Here is an 11,888-nt window from a genome sequence, read left to right on the forward strand (position 1 = left end):
GATATCCAGTCTTACCCACCGCACTCTTGACTAGTGGATGGTCGTTAGCCAAACGGGTAGGATAAGACACTAAATCCCTATTAAAATTATAATGAATTATAAAGTAATTAAACATTTTTAGAAATTCCCAATCTTAGTTATTTTAGAAATAAATTTGATGTTAACCATGAAATTGCACATTGCACCTTATTGGTCATTAGTTGAGCATGTGTGGTTAACCGGCACACTAATATGTGGCTAATGAAGGATGGAAATGGGTAGCTCGTAAATTATCGTTGATTGATGGAGCATGTGTGGTTAACCAACACATTGATTAGATGATAAATGACATTGAGAATACCAAGCTAATTTGCTTGGTTATTCACACATTGTTTGTGATCCTCGGTATCCCAGTCACAAACTTGAAGGGCGTAATCGAGATTAAACATACCATTGAAAAGTTCAATGAATCTCAAAAGATCTAGGAATTTCATTTAAAACCTAATTCGTTAAAATTTATTTTTCATGGTAGAATTGGTAAATCGTCATTTACCTACCTTCAAATAATTTACAATTGGATTACAACATCCCTCTTCCGAATTGTGAATTATTGTGTTAGGTCCTAGCCTTGATATTTCATTTGGGTGTTATGTTAAGGATTAAATCAACTAACTTGAATTTTTCCCTTTTGTAGATGTCTAGTTCTGACAAATATGGTTTTCCCCAATCCTTTGGAAAAGGTTTTCCTCTTGAAGATGATATTTCATGTGTCGATCAAGGTGAAAGATCATTCCCTTCTTTGTGCATTGGTGGAACCAAAAAACATACTTCTCTTCCTACACCTCCTCTAGTGATTCTTCTTGACCCATATTTTTGTCGACTAGAAAAGTTCAAGGTCACTTAAGCCTTATTGGCATGCAAGTATCGAGACGGAAGTCCTATGTATGCACACGTTCTGAAGATGAAGCTGCACACTGACATACTAAGAAATCAAGAAAAAGAGTCGAGGGTAGACCTTTGGTGAAGATATCAACATACTAAGAAGAAGACAGAATATGTAACACACGTATCTGACCCGAAGCAATTGTGGCACGCACAAAATGAAGATCAATCTTGATATGTTTTTTGTGTTGGTGTTGAACAGGAGTACTTGATAGATAAACAACAATGACATTGTCGCAGTACACCAAAGTAGCAAACAACGGAGGATATAAAAGCTCGCATAAGAGTATGTGTAGCCAACAAGATTCAATAACGACATTCCACGATACTCGGCTTCACCATTGGATCTAGAAGTGGTACCTTGGCGCTTGGACGACCAGGATAAGAGATTCTAACCAAGGAAAACATAATAGTTGGATGTAGAGCGTCTGGTGGATAGACACCTTGCCCATTCATCATCTGAGTAGGGAATCAGACCGCGTGATGGAGAGACATACAACTAAAGACCATAGTCAATAGTACCATATATGTAACAAAGGATGCTCTTGAGATTCGTGAAGTGAAGCTCTCAAGGGTCATGCATATAAATACATACCTGTTGTACGACATAAGTGATGTTTGGGGGAGTGAAGGTGAGATACCGGAGAGCGCCTGTATGGCTGCGAGCTTGCGATAGAGAGTCAGGTCATTAACAGGCGAACTAGTACCATCAAACTTGGTTGATGTATTAGCCGGTGTGCGAGTTGGTTTGCATTTTAGCATGTTGGCACATTGAAGAATCTCAGTGGCATACTTTTGTTGACATAAAAACATGTCGTGATGGTCTCTGGTGACAGCAATACCAAAATGTAACATCCATAAAAATCATGCCAATTTAAAACTTTTTAAATCATTCAAAAACCAACAATTTTTACAATTTTGTTTTAAAAATGGTTTCATGTCAGAGTATCCCAAAATCAAATCATAAAAATATAAGAAGGTGCACGATCACACCTTCGCCTTCCTCGATCGTTAGAAGTACCTGAAACATAATCAACAGTTGTAAGCCTGAAGCTCAGTGAGTTCCACCAAAATACCAACACCATACAAATATAACCATAGCATAACAAAAAAACAACATGCATATAGAGTCTATAATAAAGTTGGGCCGCCCGCACCAGGCCTTCCATCTATCTGGCCCACTCTCAGAACCTTCAGCATGTCTGTTCCGCCCACCTGGGCCTTCAGCCTGTCTGGACCGTTCTCCGGGCCTTTGGCCTAATTGATATGCCCTAATGGGTCTGTAGTCTATCCGGTCCCCCTCTGAGTCTGTTGGCCTTCAACACAAAGCAGGTCCACCTAAACTCAACCCCCAATCAAAAAATCATGTGCACATAAATATCATATGCTAGATAGCATGTATAGATAGTCATACAGATCTAACAGATCAATAACATAGCATTATCCTATATACCAAGATACCGACCTAATATGTCACTAACATATCATCATCCTATATACTGGTATACCAACCTAACATGTCACTAACATAACATCATCCTATATACCATGATACCGAACTAACAGGTCACTAAGCATATCATCATGCAACAAACTCGGATACAAATTCGAAAAGGGTTGGCATTGGTTCCTTCAACCCTGTTAGTATAGTTAGGACAACTCGCCTCACAATGTTGATCGGAACTGGAATGCAAACTCTTGATATATGGATCCAAACACCAACACCTACAACTACTAATGATCCACTTCCGTAAATACCCAATTTACATAAGTCAACTGGTCAACCTTTGGTCAAGGTCAAAGTCAATGGTCAAGGTCAACAATCCATGTTGACCCAATTCGTTGAGTGCAGTTCACTGACTCGTCGAGTTCCTTCAGAACTCAAGAAATCATGAAAACCCTAGTCGACTCATTGAGTTTCCAGATAACTCGTCGAGTCCATGCAGTGTCCAGAATGTCAGGAAAACCCTAACTAACTCGTCGAGTCACCTCTCTAACTCACCAAGTTCATGCAGAATCCAGAAGATGGGAAACCCGACTTAACTCGTCGAGTTGGCTATCTAACTCGTCGAGTTCATTTAGTCTATTTCTCATTCAGACGCTTTTATGTTAAACCAAAGCTCCAAACCTTAGATCTAGGCCCCTAGGGTGTGGTTTCCACGTAAAGTTGCAAACTTTACATGCATGTAAGGCTCCATGAAGCTAAATCACTCATACTAGCCTTAAAAGAAGGTTTTGGATATGGAGGAGGACCAAAGCTTCATAAAGCTTGAGGTTTTATGTCCATAAGGACCTAGGGGAGTCTAGATCTGAATCTATGCCCTTTTGACAAGCTCAAATCCAAAAGTGACCCCCATTTTGTACCAAAATGCCCATATTCTCACATAATAAAAGATCTAACAAATGGAAGGTCAATGTAAGGACTTTTTACCTTCAAATGCAAGCCAATATGATGTAAATATTGGATCTACAAGCTTCTTCCCGTTCTAAGCCTCTTAATCTTCAAGTTTCTTCAAAAAAATGCACCAAAAACACATTTTAGCCTCTCACACACTCAAGAATAGGGTTTAGATCGATTAGGGTTACTTTTGGCCGTCAAAAGGTGGTAAGTAGGCTGGAGGAAAGGACTTAAGATCCTTTAAATAGGATGCAAACCCTAAAAATTAGGGTTTCCATGCACAATCCCTGCTCGTCGGGAAGAGGTCCTCCAACTCGTCGAGTAGAAGTCATAAATCACGCGGGCTGACCAGGTTCGACACAACGAGTTAGGTCTTCCAACTCGTTGAGTTCCCTCAATAAAATGAATACAAAGCTTTAAAATTTTACCTAGGGTTCCGGATGTTACAATTCTCCTCCACTTGAACTAGACTTCGTCCTTAAAGTCTGCTGCGACAAACAACTCCGGATAGTGCTCCCGCATCTCTGCCTCCGGCTCCCAAGTCCACTAGGATCCCCTCCGATGCTCCCATTGTACATTTACCAAAGGTACTTCCTAGTTCCGTAGAACTTCTGCTTTCCTCTCCAGAATGGCCACTGGCCTTTCCATGTAATTTTGGCGCTCATTGACCTGTATATCATCCAATGATACCACTGCCTCCTCATCTAATATGCACTTCCGCAATTGTGAAACATGGAAAGTGTTGTGGATCAGACTAAGATCCTCCAGGAGATCTAGTCTATACGCCACCTTGCCAACCCTGAAAATGATCCTGAATGGCCCGATGTATCGGGGACCCAATTTTCTCCTCTTCCTGAAGCGGATCATACCCTTCCAGGGTGAGAACTTCATCAATACCATGTCGCCAACCTGGAACTCCAGCTCGGATCGGCATCGGTGGGCATAACTCTTCTGCCGACTCTGGGCAGTCTGCAACCGCTGCCTAATCTACTGAATCTTCTCGGTAGTCTGCATAACTACCTCGGTCCGACCCCTCACTTTATGGCCGACCTCACCCTAACAGACCGGGGTACGACATCTTCGCCCGTACAACAGCTCGAAAGGTGGAGAACCAATTCTGGAGTGATAGTTGTTATTGTAGGTTAACTCTGCAAGGGGTAGATGAGAATCCCAGCTCCCACCAAAGTCAATGACGCAATCCCTCAACATGTCCTCGAGGGTCTGTATGGTCCGCTCACTCTGGCCATCGGTTTGCGGATGATAAGTTGTACTAAAATGCAGTCGCGTGCCCAACTCACCGTGGAACCTCTTTTATAAGCATGAGGTGAACCTAACATCACGATCGAAAACAATAGAGACCGAAACTCCATGGCAAGCAACGATCTCACGGACATACACGTCGGCCAGCTTCTCGGCCGATGAGCTCTCTCGTATGTCCAGGAAATGAGTACTCTTGGTCAATTGATCAACAATGACCCATATAGCATCAAATCCCTTCACTGTCTTCGACAACTTGGTAATGAAGTCCATCGCGATCTGTTCCCATTTCCATATGGGAATCTCTAGAAGCTGCAACTTGACATGCGGCCTTTGATGTTCGGCCTTGACCATCCTATAGGTCAAGCACCTTTCGACATACCAAGCGATTTCTCGCTTCATGCACGACCACCAGTAGCTCAAACTCAAGTCCTAATACATCTTGGTGGCCCTCGGGTGAATAGAGAACTGAGACTTATTAGCCTCCTCTAGAACCATCTGTCTGACCCCACCATACATCATAACCCATACCTGACCACATCAATAGTCCTCGTCTATCCTGCACAAATTGAGTGTTCTCACCCCTAATCCTCTTGAGTTTCCAGTTCTCTTGTCGCATACCCTCAGCGTGGGCCTCTCCAATCAAGCCCACAAGTGGAGATCCACTGATATCCTTATACATGTCGTTGGGGTAGAAGATCCAGTTGACTTGCAGCTCAGAGCATCCGCAACCACGTTCGCATTACTAGGGTGGTAAAAGGATCTCATAGTCATAGTCTTTGACTACATCCAGCCACCTGTGTTGTCTCATGTTCAGGTTCGGCTGATCCACGATGTGTCTCAAACTCTTGTGGTCTGTGTATATGGTACAACGGACCCCATAGAGATAGTGTCTCTGAATCTTGAGGGAGAATACCACCGCTCCTAGCTCCAGATCATGTGTAGGATATCTCGTCTCATGCGGCTTCAGCTGCCACAAAGCATACGCTATCACCCGCCCTCTCTGCATAAATATCGCTCCCAGTTCGGTGATAGATGCATCACGGAATACTACAAAATTCTCAACTCCCTCCAGGAGAGTCAAGACTGGAGCCTTGCAAAGTTGCTGTTTTAGGGTCTCAAATGCCCTCTGCTGCTCAGGGCCCCACCGGAAATCCACCCCCTTCCTTGTCAGACGAGTGAGGGGTACTGTAATCTTGGAGAAATCTTGTATAAATCTCTGGTGGTATCCTGCCAATCCCAAGAAGCTCCTGATATCCGAGGGAGATTTCAGAACCTCTCACTGCATAACCGCCTCGATCTTGGCCAAATCGACCAAAATCCCCTCCTGTTTAATGAGATTTCCAAGGAACTGAACCTCTCAAAACCAAAAATCACATTTCAAGAACTTGGCATAAAGTCACTCTCGTCTCAAAACTCCCAGCAACTCTCGGAGATGCTCCTCGTGCTTCTCGTTGGTCTTGGAGTACACCAAGATATCATCTATGAACACGATGAACAAGCGATCGAGCATCGTTCTGCAGACCCAATTCATCAGGTCTATAAACACTGTTGGCGCATTGGTGAGCCCAAACGACATAACCACGAACTCGTAATGTCTATAACGAGTCCGGAACGCGGTCTTCTCCACGCCCTCCTCCCTAACCCTGACTTGATGGTACCCGGACCTTAGGTCGATCTTGGAGAACTAAGATGCTCCCTGCAACTGACCGAAAAGATCATATATCCTCAGGATTGGATATCGGTTCACTGTCAACTTGTTCAACTCCCAGTAGTCAATGCACATCCGGTGTGAACTATCTTTCTTCCTGATGAAGATAATCGGCACTCCCCACGGAGAACTGCTCGGACGAATGAACTACTTGCCCAGCAGTTCCTACAACTGTGATTGTAACGCCTGTAGATCCGGGCTAGTCAATTTATAGACGTTAAGCATCCAAAATGAATTTTTGATGGAATATTATTTATAATGATTAATCTTAACTAATTTTTAGTATATGTTACAAGGATTCCGTGCATATAAAGAACACCAAAATCCGAGTTACAACGAAGAAGTTATGACCCGTTGAAGTTTCGCGACAGAACCGGCACGACGCTGAATGACGTAAAGAGTGAATTTACGCTAGAGCAATATTTATCCTTAGAGATCTAAGAAAAAGTCGTAGAATACGTTAAACCGAAAGCATGCATAAAAAGAATACCCAAATCTGACTTCGTATGAGGAAGTTATGATTTTTTCGAAGTTTCGACTTAGTAGTATGCAACCAGAATCCTCGATTTGAGATCGAGTGATTTTTAGCCGAAACAATCTAAATGAGAATGATCTCATTTATAGTAATGGAACAATAAAAAGATAGGTGGAAACGGATGTCAGATGAAGAAGTTATGAATGTATAACGGAGTTTTCCTGTCTCAGCCTACTAAAAATAATATAAAAAGATTGGTGGTAAACCGTACCACGACGTGGCAAGGGAAAATTTTGCCCTATAAATAGATTTGAAGGGCCAGTCGAGTTTGGGGTTGCTCCAACTCCTCTCTCTCACTCCCAATACCCTCTATAGTCATCCCGAAGTATTCCCGAAGCCCCAGTTTCATCCCGAGACCCGAATCAAGTCCCGAAGCCTGAAGATCCCGAGAAGTTAGATTCCTAAGCCGAAGCTCTGCCCGTGAGAAGCCCGGTTTTTGTGAAGATCTTCCAGATCTACCGAAGAATACTACTTCTACAAGCCGTAGTGCTGTCCAATCATCTTCTGATCAAGTGAGTGTGTGGTCACTTTCTTCTAACACATAAATATTAAGTATTTGCTATGAAACACGTGATGTGTGTATAATATAAAGTTGTTTATATGTGTGAGTGTATAGTCCCTTTCATAACACGATTTTAATACAAGTATTGTTTGACTGTATTAAGTATATGTTTTGTGTGAGTGTGTAGTTACTTTCTTCTAACACATAAATATGAAGTATTTGTTATGAAATACGTGCTATGTTTTTATATATTGTTGTTTATTTGAGATGAGTGTGGAATGGATGTTTTATATAGTTTTTAAATCAGTTAAACTGTATATATATTTTATATCTACAAATATGTTGGGTAGAACATGGGTAGATGAGATAATTGGTGTGTGATAAAAGGATGAGTTGGATAATGAGATAAGAGGTGATATAGATCTTGAGATGAGGGTGACAAGTGGAAGATGAGTGAAACCTTTACCCAAACGATGGCCCCTATCATTCAACAAAGTAGGGATGACAACCACAGACTATTCTAGACAGTCAGTGGAACACTAGCAGGCTCGCAACTTGTAGGTGTTTGTGAACGATGTGTTCACCGGTGTACTCTAAAAACCCATTAACATGTATTGCGAGAGGGATATCGAGAATGATACTGTCAATAAACAAGATAAACTTGTTATTAGATCTGGGAGTATGGATCAAATCTGGATTTAGGTATAGTAAATTGTCCCTAGTTCGGGAGTATGGATTGGGCATAGTTTTAGATCCGAGAGTATGGATCAGACCAAGAGGTTAGTTTTAGATCTAGGAATATGGATCAGGTGAAGAGATTAGTTTTAGATCCATGAGTAGGGATTAGGTAAAGAGGAAAATTTTAGATACGAGATTTAGATCGTGTCATTGTGAGGATCGATGGGGTAGGATAAGGGTTGTTTTATATGGTGAAATTATATAAGTTTGTGAGTTTTATATGTATATATATGATATAACATTGTGGGTTCAAAACCCTATATGCTCACCAGGCTCCCAAGCCTTACCCACTCATTTTTCTTCATATCACAGGTATCAATACGAATACATATTTCACTGAGAGATTAAAGGAGATGTAAATCACTAATGTAAATAAATGTATGTTCTGTTTATGCTTATGTGTCTGTATCGGAACATGACATCCCGAGATTTTGTTATATAATGAAAATACATTTCTCTAAGAAATGCTTTGATAAATTTTTATCATATTTTGTTTTGGGAATAAATTCCACGACCGTTTTCTTCGAAAGAATACTCTGATTAAAAAAAAAAACATAAACGAATCAGTCTTTTCTGGCCGTGAAATTGGGGATGTCACAGTGATGACAGATCCTACAGCTCTGGTGGTGCCAATCGGTACGATGCCTTGGCGATAGGGGTCACACCTGGCGCTAGGCCGATCCTAAACTTGACCTGCCTCTCCAGAGGCACTACGGGCAACTCCTTCGAAAACATATCAGCGAACTCCCTAACTACTGGAACCTTTGAAACTGAGGGTTTATCCCTTTCCCGCATATCCACCACATATGCTAGATAACACACACACTCGTGATGAATATACTGTTGAGCCCTGGCAGCTAAGCAGAACCATGAACCCAACCTGCTGCCCTCGCCGAAAATGACTAGTTCTCCTCCACTTGGGGTTTGAGCTACCACCCGCTGGCCCTCGCAGTTAATCATGGCACCGAAGTGACTAAGCCATTCCATACCCACAATCACACATACATCCCCCATGGGAATCAGAATCAAGTCTATCGGGAAAGATACCCCAAAGATCAGCAACACACAACACTGATAGATTGAACAAGCGAAAATCATGTGTTCGTTGGTGATAGAGACTCACAATGGACACTCTAGCTCTCCTATTGGAAAATCGAACTCCCGACTGAATGTATGTGATACAAATGACCGAATCACCCCCGAGTCAAATAATACCAAAGCAGGTAAGGAGTTCACTAAGAATGTACCTAAGATGCTACAAAACATATAAGCATAAAAACAAATATAATCAGTAAGACAAATAATAGAAACATACCAGCAACCACATTTGGAAGGCACGTCTCTGAGCCCTCAGGGGCCCTGCTCTACCCTGACTCTTGTCAGTTATCATCAATATAGCCGGCTCTGGAGCCTGCATCGGCTTGGCAGTGAGCTGTGGACAATTGGTCTTCACATGACCAACCTGATGGAAGTGGTAGAAAATCCTCATATCCTAAGTCGGGGCTGGCTGTCGGTAATACTTCACAAAGTGCCCCTCCTTGCCGCATTTACAGCACGTACTACCAACTCTACAAATCCTTGAGTGTGATGGGTTTTGAGCATTCTAACACTTCCTAAGTGTACATGCAACCCTAATAACCTTGGATCTATGTTTGTCTATTTGTCATGCAAAGTTGAATTCCAAGGTTATATTCCTATCTAGCATACATGGGGAACAATTTTAACATAAAGTATAGATAGAATAACTTACCTTGTTGTTGTTTATGTTCCTTGAAACCTTGTGAGCCTAGCACCCCAAGTGTGATGCCTCAAATGCTTCACACAACACCAAATGCTCTTGGAAGAACTTATGAGAGAATACTCACTTCTCAAAATCGGCCAAGCCCTCTTGATTCTTAGTGTAGCCGATTTTGGGTGGAGAATATGTTACTTATATAGTGTTGACACATCTAGGGTTAAACCCTAATGTGTCATGACTCTTCATTTCCATGATCCATGGGTTTGTAACTCCCATGGAGCATCCATGGAGCATCCTATGGGTGGAACCCAACTTGATAGTCCATGGAGCCTTTTAGCCCACTATACAAGATATGGATGATTTACATAATCAACCCATATATTTAATTAGTTATCTTTTGATCACTTAATTAATTCTAAATTAATTCTTGATCAAACTAATCAAATAATATTATTAATATATTAGAACTTATAATATATTAATAATCTCCAAGTGTTATTTCTCTCATTTAGTCTCTCCAATTGCATGGTGCCATGCAACCCAAATGGACCATGCCGGGTCGGGTCAAGTACATACCAGAAATAGTTATGGACTTAGACACCTTATCCAACAGTCTCCCACTTGGATAAGTCTAATAACTATTACTGCAAGTATGACTTCATGAACCGATCGGCAATCATAGCTCTTTTCAAGGTTTCTCGAAACTGAGAAGATGATGGTACGCCATTTAAGATAAGTGATCATATAATCCTCTGTTCTAGATACCAGTCGGACAAATACATGGAACAATGTCTTACCTATTGTCCAACAATTTGTTTCCCGATTTCCGATTTGTTTGACAAAGAACTTCATTGAACACATCAATTTAGTTCTGATCGGGCCCGGTACATAGGTCAAAACAAAATCATCGAGGGGCCCAGATATCAGCTTCTAATCCAAGAAGGAACAGATAAACTTCGACTCATATGTTTGTTCTACTACTCATTGAATTACACATAAGAGCGCGATTTTATAACATCGAGTTACCAATGCGTTTTTCGTACAATAAATGCATAACCAACTTGTAAGTAACAAATCATATCTCTAGGTTTAAAGATTTATATGATATTACCGTCTCACGATCACTCAAGATAGAATTCCATGAAGTGATTCCAGTGAGCGTGGGTTGAGTCCAATGCTCAGAACTTATGAGCACTCATGATTGTTGTAGCCTTGTCCCAGACCTCTACAACCAAACATGACAGTCTTGATTCATACCTACTTCCGACATATGACCGACTGTGGAGGTTTGAATAATATGTTATACCAAACAAAATTATTCTGGAAGTCAAAACATGCAAAAGAAATATAGTAAACGATCGACAAGAGATAGTAACACTTTACTCATAAATAAAACACTTTTATTCATCATCAAATGTCAATTACACTTTACAAATTTCGAGATTATCTAACTACTAAATCTAATATCATCTTTCAGCCCTATGCTCCGAGCATGCTGGAGATGCTTAATCCGAGTCAGTCCCTTCGTGAGGGGATCTGCCGGATTCTCATCTGATGATACCCTCTTTGCCACGAGGAGTCCTTCTTCGATCCGATGTCTAATGAAATGGTATTTTCTGTCGATGTGTCTGGATCTCCCGTGATCCCTTGGTTCCTTGGCTAAGGCAACAACACTTTCACTATCACAGAAAATTTCCATTGGCTCTTTAATAGCTGGTACAACTCCAAGGTCTCCAATGAAGTTCCTCAGCCATAACGCCTCCTTTGCCGCTTCGCTAGCTGCAATATACTCTGATTCACAAGTAGAATCTGCCACTGTCTCTTGCTTGGAACTCTTCCAAGAAATTGCTCCTCCATTTAGGGTAAAGACCCAGCCCGACTGAGAGCGGAAGTTATCCCTATCAGTCTGGAAGCTAGCATCACTATACCCTACAACTCTCAAGTCATCACTCCCACCGAGGGTAAGGACCCAGTCCTTAGTCCTTCGTAGGTACTTGAGAATATTCTTTACCGCAGTCCAGTGTGCCTTGCCAGGGTTCCCCTGAAACCTGCTAACCATGCTCAAGGCAAAGGCTACATCAGGTCGAG

Source organism: Lactuca saligna, chromosome 8 (genome assembly GCF_052625555.1).
Source record: "Lactuca saligna cultivar CGN05327 chromosome 8, ASM5262555v1, whole genome shotgun sequence".
Taxonomy (NCBI): Eukaryota; Viridiplantae; Streptophyta; class Magnoliopsida; order Asterales; family Asteraceae; genus Lactuca; species Lactuca saligna.